Source organism: Nilaparvata lugens, chromosome 11 (genome assembly GCF_014356525.2).
Source record: "Nilaparvata lugens isolate BPH chromosome 11, ASM1435652v1, whole genome shotgun sequence".
Classification (NCBI taxonomy): domain Eukaryota; kingdom Metazoa; phylum Arthropoda; class Insecta; order Hemiptera; family Delphacidae; genus Nilaparvata; species Nilaparvata lugens.
Window position 1 is genome coordinate 23,589,497 of NC_052514.1, and position 27,274 is coordinate 23,616,770.

The 27,274-nt window shown below is 35.8% G+C and overlaps 1 protein-coding gene and 1 long non-coding RNA gene across 4 annotated transcripts in view; both read left to right on the forward strand.

Moving 5' to 3' along the window:
* The window catches only part of LOC120353586, a 61,072-nt gene extending 50,171 nt beyond the window's left edge, over window positions 1-10,901 (forward strand). Inside the window, exon 4 of the long non-coding RNA XR_005572484.1 lies at window positions 9,392-10,901. This is a non-coding gene — a long non-coding RNA (uncharacterized LOC120353586). The remainder of the gene's footprint in view (window positions 1-9,391) is intronic.
* LOC111048008 (fasciclin-2) overlaps window positions 1-27,274 on the forward strand; it is a 283,669-nt gene that overhangs the window by 211,545 nt on the left and 44,850 nt on the right. The gene's annotated exons all lie outside the window — the stretch shown is intronic.

A 27,274-nucleotide genomic window follows, 5' to 3' on the forward strand; every position in this document is an offset into this window, starting at 1 on the left:
AAATCATCCCTGATTACACACATCACCATATGGGCCACAATCCCGTAATTTATCTTAATATCCTTTCGTTAGAATTTCCCATTTCATCAACAAATTTTCAATCCATCTCCACAATCGAATATAAACCTAATCAATAATACTTAGCCGACCAACCTATCACCATATGGGTTGGAGTAGGGTGGTAATTTGTCTCAATTTTGGACAGAATCGCAACGACTGGCCGGACTGGCAGAGGGGGGAATGCCACCCTCACTAATCCCAATCTGTTTCATATCTTGCTTTGTCAGCCAGACTGGGTCGGCTCGTTACGTTGTTTACTTGTGCGATGAGTTTTTGCGAACGCTGATTCTTGTCAATTGCGGGCCTTTTGTCAGAGAGATGCTGGTGACAGACGATTGACAGGCGCGACATCTAGTGGAGGGTGGCCGAATTAACAATTGCAATAGTCGGGCCCACGTAATACAATAATGTTATTATACACACACACATACAAAAGGGAGCGATTATTGTTCGTAGCGAAGATCTGTCCATGGTAGTCTTGGTATATCGTAAAAATAACAACTACTACAACAGGAGACCACCATGTAATCTGATGGTGGGAGGAGGGTACAGACAGTTGCCGAAAAGGTGCTCCATCTTTTGTTGGTGCTGGTGCTATAATCACGTCATCCGTACCTTTTTCCTCCCTCGTGATTTGAAAAATAAGGACGAGGAAGAGGGAAATGAGCAAAAAGAAGAATATGGGGCCCTCCTTGTTTGTTATTTCTTTCCCTTTTTGCAAAACCGGCATGAAATTCGTCAGCCAACATTATGGAGTCTCCTGTGATGACCCTGAAAAAATCCGCAGAAGTTGTGAAGAGGGTCTGGCACATCAAAAGGCAAGCATGGGGATAAAAGTAAGCCATGTATAGGTATAGAGGTCCTGTTCATAGTGGTGAGATGGATATAGATATAGAAATGTGGGTGAGATGAGATGAGGATGTGGACCAATCCTTCATCTTCTGTCGTAATCCGTTTTTTCTGCCGACAGCTTATCACGGTCTCCCTGACTTTTCGGTTTCTCGTATTTTTCTTTTGTTCACCTTTCATCTTTCAAATCTTATGAACGTCATCACTCCCATCATCTATTACCTTTGGCTCGAAGCGTGGACAAAGCTTGAACAAATCCTCTTTGCTGGATTCGCAATGTTTGCACATGGAAAGTACTATTTGATTGAAGATTGATGAAAACTATTGGTAAATAAAATAGTGGTCTTCAGAAGGGTGTCGAACACCACAAGGAGAGTGATACGAATTTCATTTGTAGATTTCAAAGAAAACAATATTTATGAATGTAGCAGAATTGCGATCAGTCATGAGCTTCTTATATGTGACCACGTAAAACCAAAATCCATATAATTTATTTCATATAATGTATTAGTTTCTAGAACTATCGAGAATATTCGAAAGTTAATTTCTTCCCTCTTACAAAATCCCTTACGATTACCGGAGCTTTATTGAATGGGATAATGTTTGACAGCCCATTTCCAAATCATAGTAGAGCAAATCAATATTAAATTGAAAAACTAAAAAATTGTCAAAACCACAAATTTTATTAAAGAAGTAGAAAGACCGGTTTCGGTTGTTACACAATTATTATCAATCCCTGGTAAACTGGTTATTATTACTATTACATCATTGTGTAACAGCCAAAACCGCCTTTTTACTTTTAATAAAATCTTTGGTTTTGACCATTTTTTTATCTAATATTTTCCATAATATCAACTCCACAACTACACAGAAAGCAAATCAATATACTGTACATACATTTCTGTACATACTGTATACTGTACATGTAATATTCCTCACACTTCTTATGAGCTCATAGATTGTGGGATGTGATCAGACAAATTCTAAAAATTGCTTCCAAATTGAGACATCTTTATGAAGGCTAAACTACTCAGCTTACAAGTCTGAAGTATACCATATCTTAGTCACGTGAAAGAGATGAGTGAAGAAGAAAGAAGAAGCAAGACATGAACTGCTAAAGGCCGAATCAGTAGACAAGAAATAGAGAAGCTAATGTGAAGGAACTGAAGAGTTCAAGTTTCCTACACAATAATGGAACCGATGCAATACTGTTACTTCAGTATGTAGGCCTTTATATTTGCAGCTTAGCATTGTTACGTTGCGAGCTTCTTACTGTATTGAACGTGAGTGGGCAACAGAATAGCAAGTACTTGAGAATCTGAAAAATTGAAGCAAATATCCACTTGTCAGTAGTTGGTTTTCGCTAATGATCCTGATTGAAATATACATCCTGATTTTCTGAATAGTGTGTAGTATTCAACGGAGCTCAATCATGAAAATATAGAAACGATAAGTTTTCAAGAGATTCATTATCCAGGTCGTTCTCAACTATATTCTGAAGAAGTGGATGTTTCTATATTGGAAAACATCATGCATGGATGAGACAGTAGAACTCTTCTTATATTATACAGTACAAGTACGAGAGAAATCTCTCATCTGGAATAGTTTTTTCAAGTATGACGGTAAGACATTTTGAATTCAACTATCAGGGAAATATTGACTGATACATTTTTATATTGTGAATTTCATGAAGGCTACTTGAATTCATGAGCTTGCCCGAATGGAAGAAAACTGAACATTTTCAAATATTCTTTATAGTTTCATGTGGGATCGTCGGACTCAAGAAAATGTTGATTCCAGTCAGTAGGTTTATTGTTATTCTCCCTCGTTTCTATTTCTTAAAAATATTGATTTGATATCATATGATCATACATTTTGTGGAATTACATTCAAACTCATTCCAATCCTCAAATTGAGGAACTTGATCAAACAATATTTCTGATTAAGTAAAGAATCTGAAAATAGTTACATAAAGCTAAGCAATATATTCTACTTAAACCGCTCTCAATCTTCCATCATTATTATCCATTGTGGTTTCATTCAGGTTTCTGGTATAACTTGACTTGACCATGTTTGCTGCCCCTATGGATAGAAGCACAAGATAGCACAGCAACCGGAAGAGAGCACTTTGAAGATCGCATTCAAATTCAAATCGAATGACGGTGGTAAATGCTATTACTCTCAACTGTAGTTAATAGTGGACTAAACTTGGGACAGTAGCAGGGTGGCTGTGTATAATGAGTAGCTGTGAACAACATGCACCCCCTGGGTAACCTTGTAAGGAAGGGTAACTAACCTTGAGGGGGAGGACAAGACCTTTATTATGTATACAACCACAATTCAAAATAAAACATGGAGTAAGAGAGATAGAGTGTGAGAGTGAGAGAGTGTGAGAAGGTCAGTGAGCAAGGGACAGATGTGTGATGACAGGGGGCGGACCACTCTAATCGGTAAAGTGAATCAGAAGCAAAATGTAGAGAGGGGTCTGTCCTTTGTTGCTGGTGCTGAAAGGACATTCAAAGCAACCCAGTACCACCTTGTGGTGTTGGGGCACCCCTAAAATTACCGGGTATTTTCGTTGGAACCCCTGGAAATATTTAAATAAGGACACCGCCCTTACAAGATTGATGCGAAGGGGGAGGTTTGACTGTGTCTGTGGTCCCCTGAATCCTCCTCTTCTCCTTCTCAACCCCCGTCCCCTCTCCACGAAAGGTACAAAAGCAGCCGAATGGGAATATGATGGAGAAGGCATGATGTATGAAGGAAGAATGGCGTGATGGATGATAAGGGAGAGAGGAAATATATGCTGAGATGACGGATAGAATTTTAAGAAAGGAGATTCTGATGTGAATATTATAAAATTGAAGATGGTTTCAATGGGGTGCGTCCGGCATTGTGTTTGTCATTCATGTTTCGTGAAAGCAGAAATCTTATAACGATAGGACGAATAATGCACGATTAATAGAAGTTTATGAAAGAACGGTGAAAGATATGAATCATATTATAGTTGACAAATAATGTATAGGAACAAGTAGGTTCAAAAGGTACAAAATTTAAAGAGGGGAAAACTGAATCATTGCCAAGGGTGTAACAAGTTGCGTTCAATATCTATTTGAAAGGTTTCTTATGGTTCGATTTGTAACGCATTCCAGTGTAAAAAAATATCATGGTAGAATAATGCTACTTCAAACTCCATACATACCAATGCACTGATAAATGCACCAATAACTATGTTGGTAAAGTAAACACAACTGCAATTATAACCTCTTTGTATGTTTTAAGGAACAGCGACGGATCCCACACACCCTGCATTCTGAAGATATAAGAAAAACTCTACTTGTAGACACAGAAGATTCAACAATAATCGTCTTCACTCTTTTTCAATCTCCATAATTTCCATTCATTTTTCCTTAAATAATTTCCTTTTGAACTGCTCTTTCTTGTTCTCTTCCATTCGTATTCCACTCACCTGCTCTTATCCGCAGTATCCTATTTCCTCACCAACTTGGACTAATCAAATGATTTGTGGATGCAGCCAGGGTCGCCCATACAACTCAGTACCCGTCCCTCTGCCGCCAAGCTTTCACCCTAATCAGAGCAGCTCTTGTATGATGAATTGCCTCAATTTATTTATGTTTGTTATTTTGGCAGGGCATATACGGTGTGCTTTTAAACCTCCTCCCCGTCACTCCTCACCACTCTTCCCCCTCCCGATACCGCCTCCCTCCCACAATACAATCGTAGAGTTGTCAAAATCCCGTGCATAATCCTCCCATTTTTTATATATGTCCTCCATTCATCTTCGTTACAGACTACTTTACTTTTTTCAATTTATTCATGAATGTGCTTCTGCAATTTTAGATTTGTTGAGATTTCCAATCCCATATTTCACTGAGTGTCTGTATGGAGTCATCCCAGGAAGTGATTTGAATTTTTGACATTTTCTAATTCAATTTTATTCACGATCCACTAACAGCTACAATTAAGAAATTGTAATCAATGTTCTAAATTTGAGAGAAGTACATTTGTGATAATTGGTTGAATCATTTTTATCTTGTGATTTATTCCTCCTTGTTTGGAATGCTTATACATGAAAGTTCGAACACGAAAAGCTCATGTGTTGTGTTGATGTGCCTTCTACATCTAATATTTGCAAAGCTTGAAGGCTCTGTATCAAATTTATATTCATATTATATTAATTTTGCTGAGAAAATATGAGTTTCTACCCACATTCAATTTTCTACTATCCAATTTGCAGCCATTCAAAATGCATACTCCAACAGTGGAAGTTACTACGTATGCTTTCTCTATAGAAACCAGTTTCTGAAACTTTGTAATTTCCAAATTCATTCATGAATCGATGTTTTTGAAATGACTCCTAACATTAACTTATTTCCAAAAACATTGATTTTTCAGTATAGTAATTTTTACTCGTTTCAATAATAAAAGCAAACGTATTGAACCACACAAATAGTTCACTGCATAATATCATATCAACTGTTCCTCTTTCATAGTTCTCAGTACCTTTGTATTTCACCTCAGGATAAAATAGTAAGCTATTTGATATTCAAGCTGGAATTTGCATTTCTTTTCTGTAATATTCCATTTTTATATTAACAATGAAAATACAGCATTGTTAAAATGCAATATTGTTCAGTAACTTCAGACTCACGGATATTCCATTAAATTATAGGAAACCCCTGCAAGGAAGCTGCCGGTATTCTCTGTCTGTCCCCGTATTCTTGCAAAAAGACTGTTTTATTTTTCTATGGAAAATTTCTAGATGGCGAATGTTAGTGCAAATATCATATTGCCCCAGGAGCTAGCTACTCGTGGATTGAAGATGGCATTAGAAGTTTTCCTCTTGTCTGTTCTTTCTCCCCGTAATTGAACTAGATGTGACATTCTCAGGGCACGGCCATATCAGGATCATTGCTTATACAATAGTGAATTTGAGCATTCCCGCATAGAAAATATAATTGTAAGAAATATTATCATAATCCAGTATTGAAGTGGAAAATTCTCTTGAGACGGAAAATTGGTTACATGTGACGCTTCAACTATTTTTTCTCTAATTATACTCACATCTAATGATTCAATGAAATCTACTAAGAGAATTTCCAATGAAATAGATATTATATTCATATATACTGTATTATCTGTACATCCTGAAAATCAGGTACAGCTATGATGAAAATCATCATCTTCGCCCTCTGACCTCTCAAAGCATGGATTTTATCATTTAAGTTGTTTAAAATGGGATACGATGATACTCCAACTTATTCAAGTATTTTTTTCAATCGACAATAAGTTATGTAATTATATTGTACAGAAGTTTATGAATGTGGATTGAAGTATCCAATTCCTTACCATTCAACCCTGTTCATACAAAAATATAATGTGCTTCCTGATTTATTTTTCAAAAAAGCCAGAGGCTCAAAACACTCGAACAATATTTTTAAACACCTCAAAAATGACAAATTCAATCAATGTCCAAATAAAATCCAAATAAATGCAATATTTTCACACATTTTGGCCACACAACCCATAGAAAGCAAGCGCCCCTGGTGTCAGGTATTCCCTCCTCAGAAGTGAAATGCATTCCTCAATACTCCAAGAAAAGTAAGTGTATTTAAAATATTTACTAGTAAAACAGTGTCTGTCTGAACTACAACAAAGTTTCTTCTTGCATTGAGACCCTTACTATACGATCATTTTCAAAATTGTACCTTGACGTTATCTTAGACCTTCAAGAGAGATTGTCAAGACTTGAATATTTCAAAATTTTATTCAAGTAAGTTCTCTATTTGGCTGAATATGTGAACTTCTTCTCTATCAGTTATTCTACGTGATGCGTGGAAAAAAGCGGAGTCAACAGAAACAAAAAGTATCTGCCATCAAAGTTTGTTATCAGTTGTTCACCAGACATGGGAGTATGTCTTCGTGTGCTATCTGCTAGTTACCCTTATTCATGAACTTGACAGCTTCCCTCGTTTAAAACAGAAACTTTTATGAGGTTCCTCCCAACAAAAGCGGACTCTGATGAGAATGGTGAAAGTTGGAGAGCTTGGATCATCCATTTTGTTACTCGACCATTATTCCTGCTTGGTTAGGTTCCACCTCCCTATCATCCTTATCAGGAGACCTCTACTTCCGGTTTACCAGATTCACCCCCCGTACCCTCCACTTGGGAATTACTATGAAAACAAATGAATTGACTTGAATCCTTAATATGAAAATATCTGTGTGAGAGTCTAAATGAAACATATAAAAAGGAAAAGTTCTCGGTTACATTCACAGACTCTCAATGTTTCTGATTTGCATGTTTTTTCAAATTTTGTAATCTTTTAGAATTGGATATATAAATTTCCGTATAGTTGCTCTATTCGTTCTTCTCGTGAAAACATAAAAAGAATGGAATAACCACTACATACTTTCAACTACTGTAGTGTGTCATGGTTAGAATTTAATTTTTTCCATCTATCACTACAATTCTATGTGAACATTTCTCATGGAGAGAAAGTTCAAATAATTTAACTACTAAATTGTTTGATCATAACAATCTATAAAATGATTTGAGATTTAATTATTGTAACATAAATTGAACACTTGAAGAAGTGGATTAAGTGCTGATTACTGGACAAAGAGCTCTAAATGAAGAAATTGAATGATATCCAGTCTAAAAAATGGGTGTTTGTCAGAGCAAAAATAGGAGAGCAAGAATAAAATTTATTTCTGACTATTATAATAAAATTTTACAAGTCTGGAAAATTGAGGTACCAAAAATCAAAGTGTCTCGATTTATTTTTCGTTCAAATGCAGGTCAAATATAAATAGATTGATATTCAAATTTTCCGTTGCAAATAAAGGCCGTCATCTATCAATATCGTCAAAGATTAATCATCTATCAAGGATCGTGCACTCGAGATTACAAACCAATATTCGATACTATGAAGCGATGGAAAATGACTACATCAACATCAACGGTACCTGTTGGGGGAAAAGGATGATCAATTATACAGGAGCAGGGAAACAGCTCTGGGATTGAATGGATTTAGAGCTTTGTGTTGCGGTGGGCTGGAAGGGGGAGCGCGCTCAGAAGCAGCAATTGTGGATTGAGATTTGGTGGATTCAGTTATGACAGGCGGAGGATGTCAGTGCAGTGATCAGGTAGGATGATGGGACACTGCCTTCAGCCAACGGCTCTCGGGTTTGTTTGTTATTAATTAAGTAATTATCTGCAGCCAGAATAGAAGGAGAGACCTAGCTCCTGAATTGAGCACGGAGAGATCTCTTCGTCTCTGATAATGGTAGCGATCTGAATGATGATGATGTTGTGGTTTGCCCCTGAGCATGATGTTGATGATTGTTTGGACCTGAGTAGTAATCCCGCTAGTCCATCATATTCCTGAGGGAGCTATTAATCCAGAAGGGACCCAGATCTTGGCCTTAGAGACTATACATTGTCGAAGACGTTTTAGGGGACGGGGAGTGTTTCTAAGGAGTAAATCTAACCTGAAATGCACTGAGGGTGAACTTTGGCCGGGGGTTGACAACCTATAGACCCTTCTTAGCCAGACTACAGCATCGATAACATACCTTCGCTGATCCCTACCACCTTACAGTCCCTTAAGTCGACCTTAATCAACCCCTCATCAACAGCACCTTCCTTCCCGAAGGGAGGGAGTTGTCAACATAACTTTTCCACCCCCACTCATACACCACCCCCTTTTTGGCCATTGCATAACCTGTCATCCATCCTTTCACCATCAATCTTGTCTATGAAATTTGCATTTCAACAAGTTGGTTTTCTCGTAATTCATGTAGCATTCAACCCCTTTCTGTGTGATTGTGAGACTTGACTACTAGCACCGAAATCTTGGCATGTGTACTACTCATCTCCTCTGTAATTGAGTATCAATGATGTTACAATCTAACTCTATTAGAGAGTGATGGTGTGATGTAATAACAGGTGTAGTGTCAAGTGTCAAGATAGGTCATCATCCAGTAAGGCCCTTTGACATCTCATCCGTGATTGGATTATTGGGTCAACCGACATCAGGTACTGAGTCCAGTGCTGCATCACACTAGTCACTAGTGTATTATCATGATAATTGAAATACATGAATAGTCTCAAGTTTGATTGCATAGGGCGTCTAGGAACTGAATTGGTGTCCTCATTTGAACGTTATCATTAACCTTTGCCAATCAATAACAGAAAGTGAAAATCATAAATATTATTCAGCTTCGAGATCAATCATGAATCCTTTTATACATGCAGAATGAATCTTTGCATGTTTACTTTGTTGTAATGATTAATTTCAGGCTGATACTGATGAAATAGGCCGACTCTCTGAGTTAACCTTAAAAAACTGAAGTGAAATTATAGTGAAATACTTTTTCTAGTACTGTATATTTGAAGCTGGTTTGATAACTCTTCTGTTCATTCCATGTAATTAATTCACTTCTTCTTTTTCCACAGGTACTTGACACTATATTCTGAAAGATTTCTCTGAGCCGAGTAAGTGGTAATTATTAGAGCTGCATTTGATCAAGTTGGTTCGTTTTTGATGGTGATGTTGAGGCCCACCTGAAAAATCAGTTCACTGATAATCAAATTACTATTTTGATTGAGGAATAATTTTGGCTATTGTGAATAGTAAGAAACATTCAAGAATATCCTTAATGGTGAAAATAATAATAGTGGAATCACTGCTCAATCTGTGAGACTCTAAAGGTGCGTACAGATATACGCGCCTCCAACACGCCCCGCGCACGCTCTGCACTCGCTCCGATCATGAACGTTACAGGAGATGTTAGCTCTTCTCGCGTTCCACTCTTGCTCCCCGGTCGATCATCAATCGATCTGCTCGAGTGATGTTCGATTGCGGAGCAGAGCGAAAGTCTGTACTCACCTCTAGATAGATTAATCTGCAAGTCGGTTGTTTAGTTAGGTAGCCTTCAATGATGATGATTGATAACGTGGATCCTGGTCCCTGGTTATGAGCCTTACTTATTTCAACCCTTACTCTATACAAACAATATGATTTTGATTTGATACAGCTTCTCACTTAATTTTTTCAGATGTAAATCTGTAAGTTCTTTCAGAATATTCCTCTTAACCATAATTTATTTAAAAACTCTAGACGTACCAAAGAGCCTGAATTTGAAAACTTTCCGCCATTTTCCCACCAACTACTTCCACTACTCCATATCTCCTTCAAGGTAGGAAACTATAGCACATACTACTTTTGGGATATGTGGAGATTTCTCAAAAACTATTCCGTATTGTGAGCAGTATTTAGGTCACCTGACGGGTTTCAGAAAATGTTGGTGCTAAATATTCTCGTAGTTTTCACCTCTTGGATGTGAGACAGAATCTGGGTGTTTGGTATTTTGAGAAAAAGTTGGTGTGCCAACGCGAGTGCATTGAGAGTGACGTGTATTTGCTACGAGTCAGCAAGCGAAGACTGCTCTGGTTGAATTCAATAAAATGCGCGTCGCTTCCGAAATGTTCTGTGAGCTTGACACGACCTAACCTGTCAACAGACGTTTCTTTAGTGGCGTGAGAGAGTAGACGTGTCAATTCTCCTCAGAAATGGCTATTGTTGGTGAAAATGTTGCCAGGTTTCGAGTTGGTGGACTGTATTTTGAAAATAATCTTATTGTAGGTGTGAACTTTGCGGAAGTGAAGCGTAGGCCTACTCCACGATGGATCACATTAATTTTTCAGAAGATTTCATTCAACATTTTATAGTCTAATGAACTCTTTAGAATTCTTTGGATTTCATTCGACTAGAATTAGAATTTGATTTCTTCAATAATAAAATCATTGAAAAAATGATAAAGTCAAATATACAGAATGTCGCAGCAAGGTTGTAACATCCGTTGGCCATAGATTGTACTCGACATTTCTGACAAAAATGATCAGTAAACGTTTTCCCTATCGACCTTAGTTTTCGAGATATATAGATTTTTCGATATTTTCAGAATATGCCTACTTCCGGTCATTAAATACTCAATAACTCTAAAGCTACTGGTTGAATTTCAAATTCCAGGGTATTGTTGGAAAGAGAGAAACATTTATTAATGTCATTTTATTTGTTGTTAGATATTTTGCAGTTTTTTGTTAGGGCTTAACCTTGAAAAAATGCTTTTCTTCAAATTCAAAGTCGAATTTCAAACCGTTTTCTCTTGATTCTTTTCCAGGTAATTATAGTGGGTTTCAATATTTCAAAAACTTCCCCATTTCATAAGCTTTCGAATGAGTAAATAAATTAAAAATATAAATTAGAAAAGGTAAGTTCCATTATAAAGTGTTCAAAACTGCTAATATCTGGGATGAACACCTTCAAAATAAGGGAATTCACAAACAGCGGAAGTAGGCATATTCTGAAAATATCAAAAAATCTATATATCTCGAAAACTAAGGTCGATAGGAGAAACGTTTACTTAACATTTTTGTCAGAAATATTGTGTAGAATCTATGGTCAACGGCTGTTACAACCTTGGTGGGACACCCTGTAATAGTATCATCTATTGAGAAAAGATCAGGAGCTATTTTAATCAATTAAGTCCTATAATATCAGTCACTATGCAAATGTGAATATTACAGTAATATTGAACTGTCAGAAGTGATATGTTGATAGATTTTTCATGATTGCTTAATTTTCCTATCCTGGTTGATAGTATATCATTTTTGCAATCCTTGAGATGGATACAATTGGAATGAATCACTAGTACCCTCGAATATTATTTTACTCCATGGTCGACTAGTCAAATGGCGAAATTCTATCCTTAAAAACTCTTGAAGGATCCTAGGATCCCAGTGATTTGAAATAGAGTTGTCAAGTAGTCCTATCAAAAACTTAGAAGCAAATATAGTTGATGTTGAAAAAACATTTCATCAATAAAAATCTCAATTATCGTATATTTTCTCATTTTTTGAGGAAAGTTATAAAAATTAAAATTAACATTAAAATTATTCTCCAAGGAAATCTGTGTAAGATTGTGTTATTGTGTCATCCAAAATAAATAGTTTCTTGAGAATTCATTGGGAAATTCGATAAATTCCGCTAACCGCTAATGGAACCCGAGTCGTATATTTGTTAAATGTAATTGAATGTTCTTCATTAAATTTTTCAACATAAACATCACCCAAAATATTCACTTATTCTCGCAATACACATTAGTATAGAGTGGTTAAGGTTGAGAAGTCACTGAGTAAATGTTTAAAACCCTAACTGATCGATTGACGTCGAGGGAAATGGAGTTATAATACAAGACAAAGACAGGGAAGGAGAGTGAGAAGTGAAAGTGAAGAAAACTTAAAATTGCACTCTTCCGCGCAAAACAAGAGAAGTTCGCGTGAGATTTAATTTGGCCTGCAAGTGAGGCGAAAGGAGATCGGATAGAGGAGTGGGGAGGAGAGCAGATACGGCCTAGCAGGCCAAATTGATATTAATGAATTCTGAAACAAGGGAATGATAGATGCTGTCGGAGAGTAATTCATTCAGGCCTTACAATGTAGAAACATTGCCGTAACGAAGTAATTTTAGCATCTCGCCTTCTAGCTGCAAAGTAACGTTTCATATAGTACCTCAATGAACAACATTAAAAGCTCTAGAGTTGCAAATTCGTTTAAGGAGGTGTTGCTACTAAATTCGGCAGCTGCGGATCATGATTCTTACTTTCACACATCATTCAAAAATATAAGCTTAACTATAGCAAATAAAATATATCAAGAATATTACAAAATTCTTATGATTACCAAGGAATATGTTACTTGATAACATTTAAAAGTATATTTGTCACTTTCATTGGTATGAATACTTTTTGAAACCATGTTTTGCAGATTATTTTACTAAGTCAAAATACTTCGACTGAAGAAATTAATCAACTCTCTGTATTTCAGTAAATTCAAATAAACAATGTTCTCTCTGCTTATTGAACTTATTGAAACTTGGTAGCCACTTGAAAGTGAAGTTGCATTCTTTTTAGTTTTGTTTAAAGAAATCAATTGAACTTGTAGAAGAATGATTGAAAATGAGTCTGTTTCCTTCATAATAATCTACTGGATAAACATACTCTTTGAATCTGCTTTTCACTACACAAAAATATAAATCATATTATTTTTTTCCATTGTTGATTTAGGAAAATAGTCTGGTAATGTCAATTTAACAGTTGAACGCTCCTAGCTCTCTGAATTCCAAAATCACATCTCAATTGATATTCAATCAAAATAATTCTTATTCAAGATCTCATTGAATCTTTAATTCTCGAAAATCCTGAATACTATATATTGCTTCTAAACAACGTGAATCCATAGTATTCTTCTAAAAACGAGAAAACAATCTCAAAGTGAATGAGAAAACATATAATTTTCACAGTGCCTACGCATCCATAAGAAATGTATGGCTGTAGTTCCACGTTGAGGGTGACTGCTAAGGTGAACAAAGTGGTAAAGACACATCACTGGACCGGAAAATTAGAACGATGAGGGCGTAGAAAAAGAGGGAGACCCCCCGCAGAGAGTGAGACAGCTGAAAACGTTACATCTATTATTAAGGGTGGTGAGATCCCTCATAACTTCCACAGTTTTGAATGGAAAATAGATACGGAAATATTACGAGAGACGTCATCCATGTGAGATGGTTTGTTGATGCTCAGAAGCCCAGTTCATACATTGAGAGTTGTTAGCTGTATGTGGTGATCTGGATCCGTTAATTTGCCAAATGAGAAGGAATGCTCAAACTTAATCAGGAAAAATGAGATCAAAAAGGGTGTATGGTGGTTGAAATTGATAACTTCCAGAGTAGCCTATGTGCTGCACACTCTCGTTCTCTTCTATAGAAAAATGAATGCGCGATATGGAGTTGCTCTTTTGAAGAAAGTTAGCTTCTCGAAACAGCAAACTCATTAGCAGAGGAAGCATGTGAGTCCTAATACGCCAACAGCAAAACTCCTCCGAATTATTTATTCAAATGTTTTTTTTCTGTTGGGCTTCTTTATCTTCGTAACTGATATTTTAGAGTTCTCATCGCTTCTATCCCGCTTTGAAATTATAATTGAAATTTCCATATATTACTATATATAGTATTTCCATATGTTACTATAGAACTATAATCTAGATAGAGTACCTCTTCGAAACAGTTGTTAACTGGCAACTAAATTAATAATTTTGTCAGGTTGGCATTAAGTTGAGTTGACTTTGTTAGGTTGGCACCAAGTTGAAGATTTAAATGCATTTATCGCGGAAAATTGATTGGGCACTGCTACTTCAATCCTGGGAATATTATATTACTAGCCGTCAGGCTCGCTTCGCTCGCCATATGCGTTTAGCCAGACGTTTAGTCTGTACCCCCGACTGGATTGTCCTAACATATGATAAAAATACTCAAATGAAAAATGCAGGCGAGCGAAGCGAGTCTACTGATCTCATTCTTGGACGATCCAGTCGGAGGTCCAAGGGGCGGAGCCCCCTGGCTAGACGGATATGGCGAGCGAAGCGAGCCCGACGGCTAGTATTATAATATAGTTTGGGTGGCTCGTTGGAGTGAGTGATAACGCGCTGGTCTGATAATTAAGAGACCCGAGCTCGAATCTGTCCGGGGCCACAAGTTTTTGACCACAACACAATCACAATCCCCCTTCTTTCGGAGGAGACGATAAGCCGTCGGTCCCGATTACCTAAAAAGTAGTCGTCATCTCTCATCATAATCCTTCTCACTCATTATCCACGCACAAGCATGAGAGCTTATGTGGGCATCACCCTCAGTATTATTATTATAATATAGTTAGTAGTATCTTGGGTGATTATTGTTCAGTCTTTGAACCCGTAAATATTTTCTCAGAAAAAGAATGTCGGTAGGTTTGGTAGCTGACTCTTGTGTTCTTCAAACTGTGCACTTGCTTTTTGTCTTCCGCTTTGGATGAGTAGCAACCTATCGATTTGCATTGGTCACGAGCAGGAAATTCTCATAAAATCCTGAATTGAAATGCGATTCGACACATAAAGTCTGTCGAGCAAACAAGTCTGTCACCCTGTTTTGCGATGAATGAAACCTTCATTATTCTAAACAAAACATATTTATCCTTTAAGAACAAAGTTTCAAATTTAATGTTTTCAGCCTACTTGCCCCAGTTTATTATGTGGATTGAAAAGGTCTCCTACCTCTTTTTGACTTGAAGAATGAAGTCGACATAGTTGAATTATTGATCAGTCTATTGTTTCTGTGAAAAGTTGGAACTTCAGAGAATGTTGCACTGCTGATAAGTACAAAGCTTTGTTCGTTTTTATCGCTAGCTTAGTTCCGGGTTTGCTCTATTGCTTCTGAGAATTGGCAATTTGTAATTAAATTGAATTTCCTAGAACTTCCATTAGGAGGCAGACTTGTTACATCGCTGGTAATTCATATTTTCACATTGATTCACTTAACAAAATTAATTTTTATATCTTGTATCTCTGGAAAATCAATTTTTAATTTCCAATTTGTTGATTATTATCAAACTTCAGTCTCTCATATTCTATTGTCGGTCAATAAAATATTATCAACCATCCTCCATTATTCATTCATGATTATGATCCACATGACTTCAGCTCATATTATGATAATGGATGTTCATCCTTTCCACTGATCAAGCATTCATCGTAATATATCCTCATTTAGATTTGTAGAAATAGTACAGTAATATTATTATGACCTGAAAAATTTGAAAATTTTGAACTTTAATTCTCAGTTTTCTCTTCTGGGCAATTATAATTGTCTAGAGGTTGAAATCCTCCATAAAAATCCTCTTCGCTATTTCACTATTCCAAGCATTTTCAAAATTCTTAGTAAAAATGGAAAAATAGATTATAGACATGAGAACAAATCGAAAAGATTAATTAAAATTTTTTTGATATTTTTTCGTGATTCCTTTTTTTGATCTTTGTTGATCAATGTTCACTCACACCTCTATACTCCAAACTGATCGGACTTTAAAAAAAATCACAATTCGGACTTTTTAAAAATTCGTTGACAATGGAAAACAGTTTCGTATTTAACTTTCAGGTGTAAACAATCTCAGTAATCAAATTGCTGTGGATGAATGATTTTTGAGTGAAAACGGTAACCATATCATTCACATTTTCCTCCAAAAGAGGAAAATCATCGAATCGGGGAAAATATCGGACGAAATTTCAGTGATTTATTTCTCTCGGGCTCTCATTTTCATTCGATTATTCCCGTGTGAAATACAGCTGTTGGGAAGAATACTGACTGTTTCCGAAAGTTATTAAGGCAACGCATCGTCGGCTCTCATTTTATCGGTTCGACTGAAGTTTATTAATGGCCCTGCAAAATTCAGACTGGGGAATTCCGAAAATTCCGGCTAGATACAGTTTTTCCTGCTCTGAAAAACAAAGTATTCGAAATGCGTTCCTTGAAAATGATCTAGGGACCATAAAGAACTGAATTGTTGCTTCCAACGTGATCATCAACAGTTGACCTGAATAAATGATACCGGAAAACGTGTGAAAACACTTCCTTTGCATTCTTCTTCAATATTATAAAATATAATATCAGTTTTGTGTTCCAATTTCGCTATCAGAGAGGAATTTCCTGGAAAATTACTGGTTAGTTTCTCAAATTGTTTCCTTTGAGTTCAATTGGAAATCGAGGTAGATTTTTTCTTAAATCCATCTTCAGTCATGCACAATATGGATTTATGAAAATTCTATTTTAGGTACTTTGATTCATTGTATTATTTGTAAACGTTTCAAATACTGTATATCCTACGTATAGAGCATAGTATATTCAATTGCTTCATCCAACTTATAAAAGTTTGTATAAATTTGTCACTTACCGTTAGGGCCAAGCCATACATAGCATTTTTCTGGCGTCTTTAGATTAGTCGGTAGGCAGGAAGCTCTCCGATTGGCCAACCCAATTAGCTGTATCAGCCAACATGAAAATATCAGCCATTCGGAGAGTTTTCTGCCCTCGACCGAAAACGGCTGAAAAACGCTTCGTATAGCTTGGCACTAAATGTTTCTCAATCTTTAGCGTGATGTTAAAATCACGTCATAAAATTATGACGTTCAAACCCACTATACATGCATTCTTTAACACCATGAGTTTTCTTTCATTGTTTAAGTTGAGTTTAAGTATGCGTTTTCTTTCCTAGTTATTAATGTGTTAACGTCATAAATACATAAGGTGAATATAATATGAATCATATTATATCAATCAAACGAATATAATCTTACCTAACATACTTATATATTTATTCATATGGCTTTTATCGACAGAGAGATCCTTTTGGATGTTCTACCTTGCCGTATTACCCAATGTCATTTCTTATTAACACTCAAGTTTATAGGTTATATAATTGGGTTCTTATCTTTTCTCACTAAAAATGTGCACTTTCACTTCCTAACATACTCTTCCACTATTATAACCTCTTCACTAAAGTACTATTTACTGAATTTTCATGTTCATATAAATCACTTGAACAAATTTCCATTACAACTTTTCAACCCACCCTATTTCCCGATCCTGGTAACAGAAGTTTCCCTTGGAGAAATCTGACCAGTGTTCGAAGAAGGGATTCGACAACTTTAGTAGTCTACCGATGAGGGAGCTGTAAGTTTTAGTAAAAGGCAGTCAGCTGTCAAACGATGGGCGCATCTAACGAAAACAAACGGTCACATGTTGTCTCATGACGGTTAATTGAGATTAAATGGTGCAGAACTTAAGACCTCTCAACTTAGGGAAATAACGCGACGAAAGACGCAACTAATTCAGTTAGTCGGTGCACACGATGTTTCTCTGGAAGAGAGCGAGAGCGAGAGAAAAACTGTGAGAGAGTGAGAGAGATGGGGAAGAAAAATTGAAGAATGAGACTCGGGTACAAGGGTGGTTCCCTTTCAGGGTAATGGCTCAAGCGTAGGGGAGTAACTCCTACGAACCGGGATTAAGTGCAAGGTTCCCCTCCTTCCTCTTCCAAGGGGATGAAAATATCGCAAAGTAGAATAGGCTTGCGGTTCGCTTCTTTTTAAGCCGATTGGTGTTGGAAATATATGTCTTTTTTGACTTCCTCATACTCCTCGAACCTCACCCAATCTAGTAAGTAAGTAGAGTATCAGCGGCCCCTTTCGCCTATCCAATGTTCTGTAAATCTCTAATACCATAAAGAGGATGACGCGGGTGATCTTTGCTATCACTGTGATACATTTCGGCTGGCTTTCGTGGGTGACGTCCAAAATAACAGATGGCAGAATGCATAGAAGACAAGGGACAACTGAAACTAATGGCATATGTGTTTATATCTAGGCTGGTCAATAATAGTTCAGATAAAACTTGTTGATGAAGGTGTGGTATTGAAAACTATATTTTTACTTTCCTTGCCCTATTACCATAGGTAAGGAAAGTATTGCTTTCCGAAAAAAATAAGGTATCCCAATTTCTAAATTTCTATACGTTTCAAGGTCCCCTAAAAATGAAAAATATTTTGTTGATTGCTGCCTGGGTATTCAGTTTTTTTTATCATCTATTTTATCAACTGTATTCAGACTTATTTTATACGGTACTTTTGAAGACATCTACATTAGAATGGATCTGATGATTTGGTAGGAAATTATTCCTTGTAATAAATTTGAATATGTTGTATGACCAGAAAAAATATCATCTTAGTTAATAATATGGAGTTGAATGAAGAAATTTTTTATCGAAATTTGGGATTGAACATTCTTTCCAGATGTAATTTATTAGTTTATGATACATAATGGATAAGGTATATTATTTCTATAATCGCAATGCTATTCAAGTTGAAAAATGGATGCAAAAATAAGTTCATTACTTTTGTAATATATGTGACACGTTACAGGTAAAAGAAATTAAAAACAAATATAATGCTTTGTGTTTTCACATTTTTAGAATAGCTCTCTGAATTTCAAACTATTTTGTCAGTTCAAATTGTTCATAATAAGCTAATAATAATAAGCTTGTTGAGAAGCTAATAATCTCATAGATTACCAAAACAGTCAGAATATTCTATCTATAGTCGGTCAATCGGGTCAATGAATAGAATATTTCTCCAAGTGAGTAGAAAATACACATATTACGAGTATATTAGATAATATGTTAGTGTGAGATAGAATGGATACTTCTATTATTTTATTTGAAGATTTTAATTTCTCTTTATTTTTTTCTCATCCAGCATTGACGCGAGACAATCATCTCCAGCACAATCTATGATGGAGTCATCCTTTTAGAGCCTAGAACACTATCAGCCCAGTGTTGATCTAATCCTATATCAGTCTAATTCCAGTATTTTTTTTATATAATCGAATATACAATTTATTGGTAGTCATTTTTTTAAGTCATTCGGAGTAATTTCCAAGGTTTACTATTCTGCCATTGATTTATTGATTAGAATCGATAAACCTCAGTCCCTTCAAACGACACAATTTCGCAACCAATAAGACACCTATTGTGTAGGCACCAAAGGAGTAGAATTCTCCTTTCACCTTTACCTTGCTGGTTCTCAAGCTGATGTCAATTTGATTTGCACTTTGCGTCGAGTGTGGTTGCCATCAGTTTAGCGGGATTTGCAAACCGTTTAAAGGACTATCAAATTATAATGCAAGTGCCTAACCCTCTTAGCGCGGCCGTCCCATCAAATCAGAATCCCCGTGCAGAGTACACACCCCATAACTTATAATATCGTATATAGCAAACTCTCGCCACGTGGAGGTCTATATAATTCAGTTTTCCATCTCAGGGTGTCGGCACTGTAGCAGTCTTGACACATGATGATGCTCAAAATAATCGTTCACTTCAGGGAATATAGTTAACTCCACAAAATCAACTCATGGCCGAATGTTAATCTCTGTAATAGTCTTGGATAAATGCCAAAATTCAGTACTATTGATAATGTGCATAATATTGCGAAGTAAGGAGAATCTGTTTCTACAGTAATGAATGCTACGGGTTTATGATACAGTTGCAAAGTTACTCTTACTTCCTGCATTGATAAATATTAAATAAAATGTATGCTCTCCTCACCCACAATCTCCTCTACAGCAAGAACGTACATTTGTTTGAATCTGTTGATTCCCGGATTCTATCTTCCTGAAGCAATGAATTAATCGAAATAATATGTGTTCTTATTCATTCACCATCTCCTGTACAACTAGAAAGTTTTAATTATATTTGTTCAAAAGTTTTTAATCTATTGGTTCCACTATTGGATACAATAATCTGATTGGAGACCTCCATATATTTATATTTCAAAAACACGTTCAGTAGTGATATCACAATGATTATTGTCATTGACTTCCCCTATGAGCTCATTCATGTATGCACTATAATCTAAAATATTTGATTATCAGGTGAATAATCAATATCTCTGGAGAAATCTACGCGCTTCTAGAATCAACATGTTCAATTGACTGTTCATTACAATTCATCTGCATTTGAACTGAGGAAAAGCAAATTGAGTTATAACTAGAAATGATATCCCACAGCGTATTCCTCCACCCTAGTTTGTCTGATACAATATGAAAATAGGGACTCGCACAGTACTGGATGCACTCAGCATGGGTTCCATTCAGCTGTGAACTTCGATCATTACGGAGCGTATGTCAATCGTTATGTCATTGCCCAGTAGGTCTTTTCATTGAGCTCGTCGTTCGATTTCATTTAATGACGGTGTTGATTCGAGAAGCTCACGCACTTCAAATGTACTCTTGATTGGTTGAATTTGTCTTCAGTTGTATCTCAATGAAAAGTAATTAGTGACACGTGCTGTGAAGTACCTTGGCTATGATGTGTCGATTTTCAAATCAAATTTATATCCAGTTTCGTAAGATTCATTTCCGATCTGAACTAACAAGATTAGTCAGTTGAAGAGAATTGGTATTGGAAGGGACTGAGGACTACTCTGGAAGACTGATCCAGAATGTAGAAAAATTGATTAATTAATTGAAGTTGTATTTGAAAATATTTATTGATGAAATAAAATTTTAAAAATATTCAATCACAATTTCAATAGAATGGAAACAAAATAGGTCTGGTCTAAATAGGTTTCATGCAAATTAATTATTCAGGGGTGCATTTGATTTGTTTTTACATGAAATATTTCAAACAACCTTTTCCACTGCAGATGAATGTGGAATCAAGTGATCCTTTTTTAGAAATGACTGGATTGAGTTTTTATAAACAGAAAAACGAGAGCTTTTCTCTTTAGAACGAGCTTTTCCCGTGAAATGCGTGGAAAATAGGTTTGAATTAACGGCCTAGAGGTGGAAATTACATTAAAGTCTTTTTTTAGGTAGAAAGAATATTATGTGATCCCAGGAATTTCTCTTTGAAACTAATATTAATGAAATGGAAGCCAATATTTTATCAAGAATCAAGAGAAATACTTGCAGGGTAACTTTTTCAAGCTTGAATTGAATATCTGTGAGATCAGTGTTTCAAGGGCCAAATGGGAATGTTTTCAGTTGAGCATTGTGAAAGGAAGAGTAAATTGTTTTTTAAAAATTCATAAGCTCCTCACCCACTCTCCTTGCGCTCCACAGTGTTTCTATACAGCTTCCTTTGGTATGAATAAAGTCCAGACGGTAGTAAAATGCTAATGTTATTGTATTTCATTTGAATAATTCCCACCGAGCCATACTTTTCCACAGATAGAGTCTTCTTATGAACAATAATTTCGCTCTAGAGATGTTTCAACGGTTTTATCTGCAATTTTCAACGCTAGTTGAATTGTAATGCGATTCCTATTCAGGAAGACATTAAACTCATAGATAACAGTATAACTTACGATGAAAATATTGATGTTAGCTCTACTAGTTTATATTGGCGAATTTTCGGTGCAAGTAATTTCTACTACATTTTGGAGATAAATGATGGTATTCTATAAATTGAATTATCAAGATTTGATGATTCAATATTACAACAGCAAGATGATAATACTGAATCGATACTCTTCCACACTACACATCAGTATCTTGTGAAGGATTCCAGTATACCTCTACTTACATACTGAATTGCACTAAAATTGTGTATTGCAGATTTTATCAAACACTTGAAGAATTTGAAATTCTTACTGATTATTTCCAAATGATTTTCCCCCAGTAATATTTTCGATGATTTTTGATTTTTCATGAGTAGTACTATCTTCATGGTAGTAACTAGATCGGTCAATATGAACTCCATTCTACTTTTAAAAATCATATGAAATTCAACAGTCAACTCACGGGAACATCGTCAAATTACCTATTTTCCTTAAAATTCGCAAAATCCTTGATGGTCGATTGTTGTTCCTCCTTTTTGTATCATTATCCCTCTTATATGATAAGATAATAGGAAGATGATACTAATGCATAATTTTTTTTGCAGGTAAATCTAAGATTCTTCCACTGCACTGCACTGTGTGACAAGTCAGTAATATCCTGATAGTGAGTACAGTTTACTGTCTACTTAGAAAAGCACTGTTTGTTGTGAATGTAGTTATAATTGGAACGACAATTTACGTCCAAACATGATACACTTTTCTCTTCTAGTTCATTTATTAAGAATTTCCAAAATCAAAGCTTTTCAAAGTCAAAGCATTAAAATACTGTACCTGCATTTCCTTGAAAAGTCTTATAGGTCCATACCGTAAAATTGACCATAGAAATTTACCCACATAAGTTACGTTTTATTCGTAAATTAATTCTTTCAGCTTTTCAAATATTAATAAAAATGTATATACATGTTCACTAGAGAAATTTTGCTCAATGAAATTTGATAGATTCAGTTCTTTTCTACGAAGATGGTATTTCTCAGTCAGTTTATAAATTTATATTACAAGAGTAGATAGCTTGTGTGATCTAATAAGTTTTCAAATTCAAACTATTTTCCAAATATATTTTGAAGTATTGATAGTTTGTTTGCTGTTCTGAAGGAAATCATCAAATAGATAGAAAACAGTTTTTGAGATTTATGATGTTCAAGAGAGTACCAAATATGAAAATGACAGGAACCAAATAGTTATGTCAGAATGGTAAAAGAGGCGCGAAATTTGAAAAAGTTATGAAGGGGGCCCAAGATTCTGTATAATATTCATTCGTCTTCAACATGAGCGCATAATGCGTCTTCCCATTCAAAATGAACTCATTTCCTACCGTATTTTCATTTCCTTTCACGCGTTCTTCTTCTTCCTATTCACGTTTCCACACTTCTGCTTGTTGATTTTCCACACCTCTTCCGCTTCTCTTCCTCGTTCCACCTTTTTGTTGACGTCTGGTTTTTGGAGAATCTGGCACGACGCCAGAGACGCAGTATTTTGGAAATTGTGACGCATCTTGAAGGCAAAGTGTTCTTCTCACAAGAGATTCTTATCAGTTCGTTTGACTGCAAACGGCTCCATACTGTCTCTTCTGGTTGAAGTCGCACGTCTCTTTCTCGGACCTTTCCTCGGTCATTGTGCCTTTTTGCCTTCAGGCCTTTGTTTCTCGTTCAATCAGAAAAGTTTCAGCAATGTTCAGCGAACCTTATTATTTCTCTGTTCGCTCCAATTCCCACTGACTAAAGGTAGCTTCATTACTACATGTACGTTCGCCATGAAAAACGCTCTGTGACGTCCCTGAAGACAGAAAGAAGCTAGTTACTAGGCAAGCTTCTTTAATCTTGTTCCAATATGATGTGATACAATGCCCATCATGTGATCCTATTTTTTTCTAAACGTTTCACTCATATTCAATCTCAAGTCTCAGAATTATTTTCTTCTCCAAAATCACTCAAAATATGTGATTATGAAACTGTAATTGATTATGTTCATTTTTTATAAAGATACTACTACTACCACACAACCGAAGTTTGAGTAATTCGTTACTGCATAGTTTAAACTTGAGAAATTAAGTGATTGAAACATAACTTGAATTCAAGCTCAACTGTAAGTTCACTCATCAATCATATTTCATATTCAATATCACATATGAACATGATTATAGTTCATATCAATGTACCTAGAATAGGTATTTTAGGTACCTTGGTTCATATTGAATATTAAAATAACCTCTAATCTGTTAATTTGAAATTTGAGGTTGGAGAAGGCTTTTGAATCCTCCAGCATTGTGTTATTTATTGTCAATTACAGTAATGAATGATCCACGAATATGAAATACAATGTACAGTTCATAACTATTTCGAATTATATCCCCCCCTCATTCTCTTAACTTGTGAGTGTGTGTAGAATATGATTTTAGGTTATAGGTTTACAAGTGATATTAAATTCAAATAATTATCAACATTGTTCGTATTTCAAATGAATTCCCATACACCTCCCACTCAAAATGCATATAGTGATCAAATTTCCAATCAGTTTTCATTCGCATGTTACCGATACAGTGACTAATATGCACGAGATAATACCTGAACCACCTGTGACGAAATCACTCAGCTCGCGTACTTTATGGTTGATCGGGAATTCAGTTAGCCTGGGAGTCGTTTATTAGGGAACGCCCCCTTCCCTGAACTAGATCCCTTGATCCCTAGATAAGCTTCCAATCAGAGTCAACATGCACGGAGATGAAATGGAACATTTGGTTCAATTTTACTGGATTAGGGGATCAACGCTCTTGAGAGACAGATGGTACCTTTTGCCTTTTGTGGACTATTTAGTGAGGAGACCCCCTTCAGGTCGGTGTTGATATCAACACCAAAACACATTCATTCAGTTCCATTAATCAATCATATGTTGATCAGTATTAATAGATTGAAGGGATGTTTTCCCTTTGTTAGCATAGTAAAGCAAGTAACCTTGTGGAATCATTGGAGATAAATGATAGAACTTTGAAAAGAATCGAGTTAGATTTTTTCTTCAGGTAAACTGTGTTAATAGGGTATTTCGTTTTCAAAGAATGCTTCTTGATTTAATAAGAATAGTAGTTCATCTTTTGTATCATACTTTCACACGTGTTTCCAAATTCACAACTCCATTTATAATCTGTTCAGTATGGGTTATATAGCTTGAAATCATCCATACCAGTTTTTTATTCATTTTGAGCACAAAGTTCTCATTTTCAGCAAAGTTCTGTGACTTTACATTCTCAGCAGGCGGAATACTCTGTCCGTCAACGACTCTTTGTCTCAATCTGATTCTATGTTCTAAAATGCTTATGATATGATTGACATAATATAATTGTAAATCTCAAAATGTCTTAAACCCCCCCCCCCTCACAAGTAATGTGTAAATATAATATTTTGTTCGACTTTGAATGTAGATAATATGTCTATTAAGCTTGAGAAAAAGGCTGAATGCGCAACCACATTTCCTTCTTCTTCTCCACTGAAGCTATCATTTGTTTAGGACTTAATATTGAAAGCTCTTTTCATTGAGAGTTCACTCTAGTACCGAACTATCTATCTTGAGCAGTATCAAACCCTCAGTGATACAATTGTCAAGCCTCATTTAATTTTTCACTATTCTATCCCTTCTTTGGCTTACCTTGGATTGATTGAACTTGCTCTTAGCTCATTCTATCAACATTTTTTAAATATTAATTGAATTGTAATGCATGAGTGAAGCCTATTTTTGATAAAGCCGACTTCAAGTTGGCAGTTGGCACCTCCTTGCTTCATCATTCCTCTGCTCTGTTGCACTGAGACAAATTAGGGCTTTGCGCGTTCGCGTTCATGTGCGTGCGTGCATACGTTTGTGCTTGCGCGTGCCATTGAGTGAAGCCATTAACAGCCGGAACGCACTCTATCCGAACACATTGGATGTGAGCAAATTAATTCAACAGTGCAATTAGGAACTGCGCATAACCCTTTGTGTCAGAATATTAGCTTCCCCTTTAGCTCAGCCTTGTGTTCCATCCTATGCTTCTTCTCCCGTCCTTCCCACTCATCCTCATCCTCCTCCACCCTCTCTACCCCTCCTTCCATAATCAGCCCTTTCCCCGACACCCCCAAAACCAGTGCGACCCTGGTCGGATTCCAATTAATTCGTTCGCTCCCCGGAATCCTATTTGAACCACAACGGCTGCCATCGTACATCTCAAGAAAATAGCCTGATTATTTGAAGAAAATTGCCGCCTACAATCTGGTACCCACTTGATTCAACCAGATTGATTCAAGATGAAGATTGATTTTGACTTTGACTTGTGAGTTGAAAATGTTGGATTGAATTTGTTTTGATTATTGTAACAAACTCTTCAAATTTCTTTCTGCTATTTCTTCGTTCAATATTTGCTGTAGCAGAAGTCCTTAGTTCTATCTGTATAGCTTTCATTGGATATTTGAAATAATTACTATACAGTATTGATGTAGATGAATTGAGCCAACCTTTTATTCGATATAATATTAATTCTATTTCATATTAGTAATGAAATATTATGTTTTTCTTTTACTGGTTTGCAATTCTCACTAGCGGGCAAAGAGTTTCTTTTGCTGGTGATGCCTAGATTTTATATTTCATTTCATTCAAGCATATGTATGAGTAATCATGTTTATTTTATTATATTTTTCAATGATGTCATATTATAAAGAGTGTGTAATATGTCTTGAATATTCTAATTGGCAATAAATAAAATTGAATTGAATTGAAATAACAGTTATGTAAGTAGTAATGTTTCAAAAAAGTTAATTATCAAACGTTAATAATTAATAATTAAATTAACGACATGAAAAAAATACTAAAAAAATGGAATAATTTCATTTTTCACACAGTGTGTTTTGTTGTGCAATGATAAAATTTAGACATTGAACCTATTTTATCGTCAGTAACATGCAGTGTAATTATTCATTCATCCATCCATTTATTCGTTTATTCATCGAATAATAATAATCATCATATAAAGATTGTTTGTTCTCAATAATTGGAAGACACATGCAACATGAATTCAAGTTGAATTTGATTAGAGGGTGTTTGCCAAAATAGATGCGGCATTGTTGCTCACTTGTCCTACATTGCCGTTGAAAGTTTTGCCATGTCGCTGAGAGGAATGGGTCTTTCTCAAGAGTTTATCTACCGGCAGTTCAGTGTGCAATTCCCCAACGAAAAAGTGTGCCCGGGCCCGGAGGCATCGTGAGTTGTGTTCCTGGCTTGTTCTACTTCTGTAAAAACATCGCGATGTTTTCTGGAATGAAGTTTGGCTGGAAGTTAGTAATTTTTCGCTGTCTAAGCAGAAGCCTTCAGGAAAAGTAAGTTCTCTAACTTGGTTCTTGGTTATGTTATTACAGTAGTTTTGTGGCCTTGGGTGTTTTCTGATGCTGTTTGGGTACTGGACCTGTGATTTCAACTTTCAAAATTGATTTAGAATTTCTGAAATCCTTTTGGAAATATTTGAGGCTTTGAAATTCCAGCATGTGTGTGCATTATAGGCTATAAC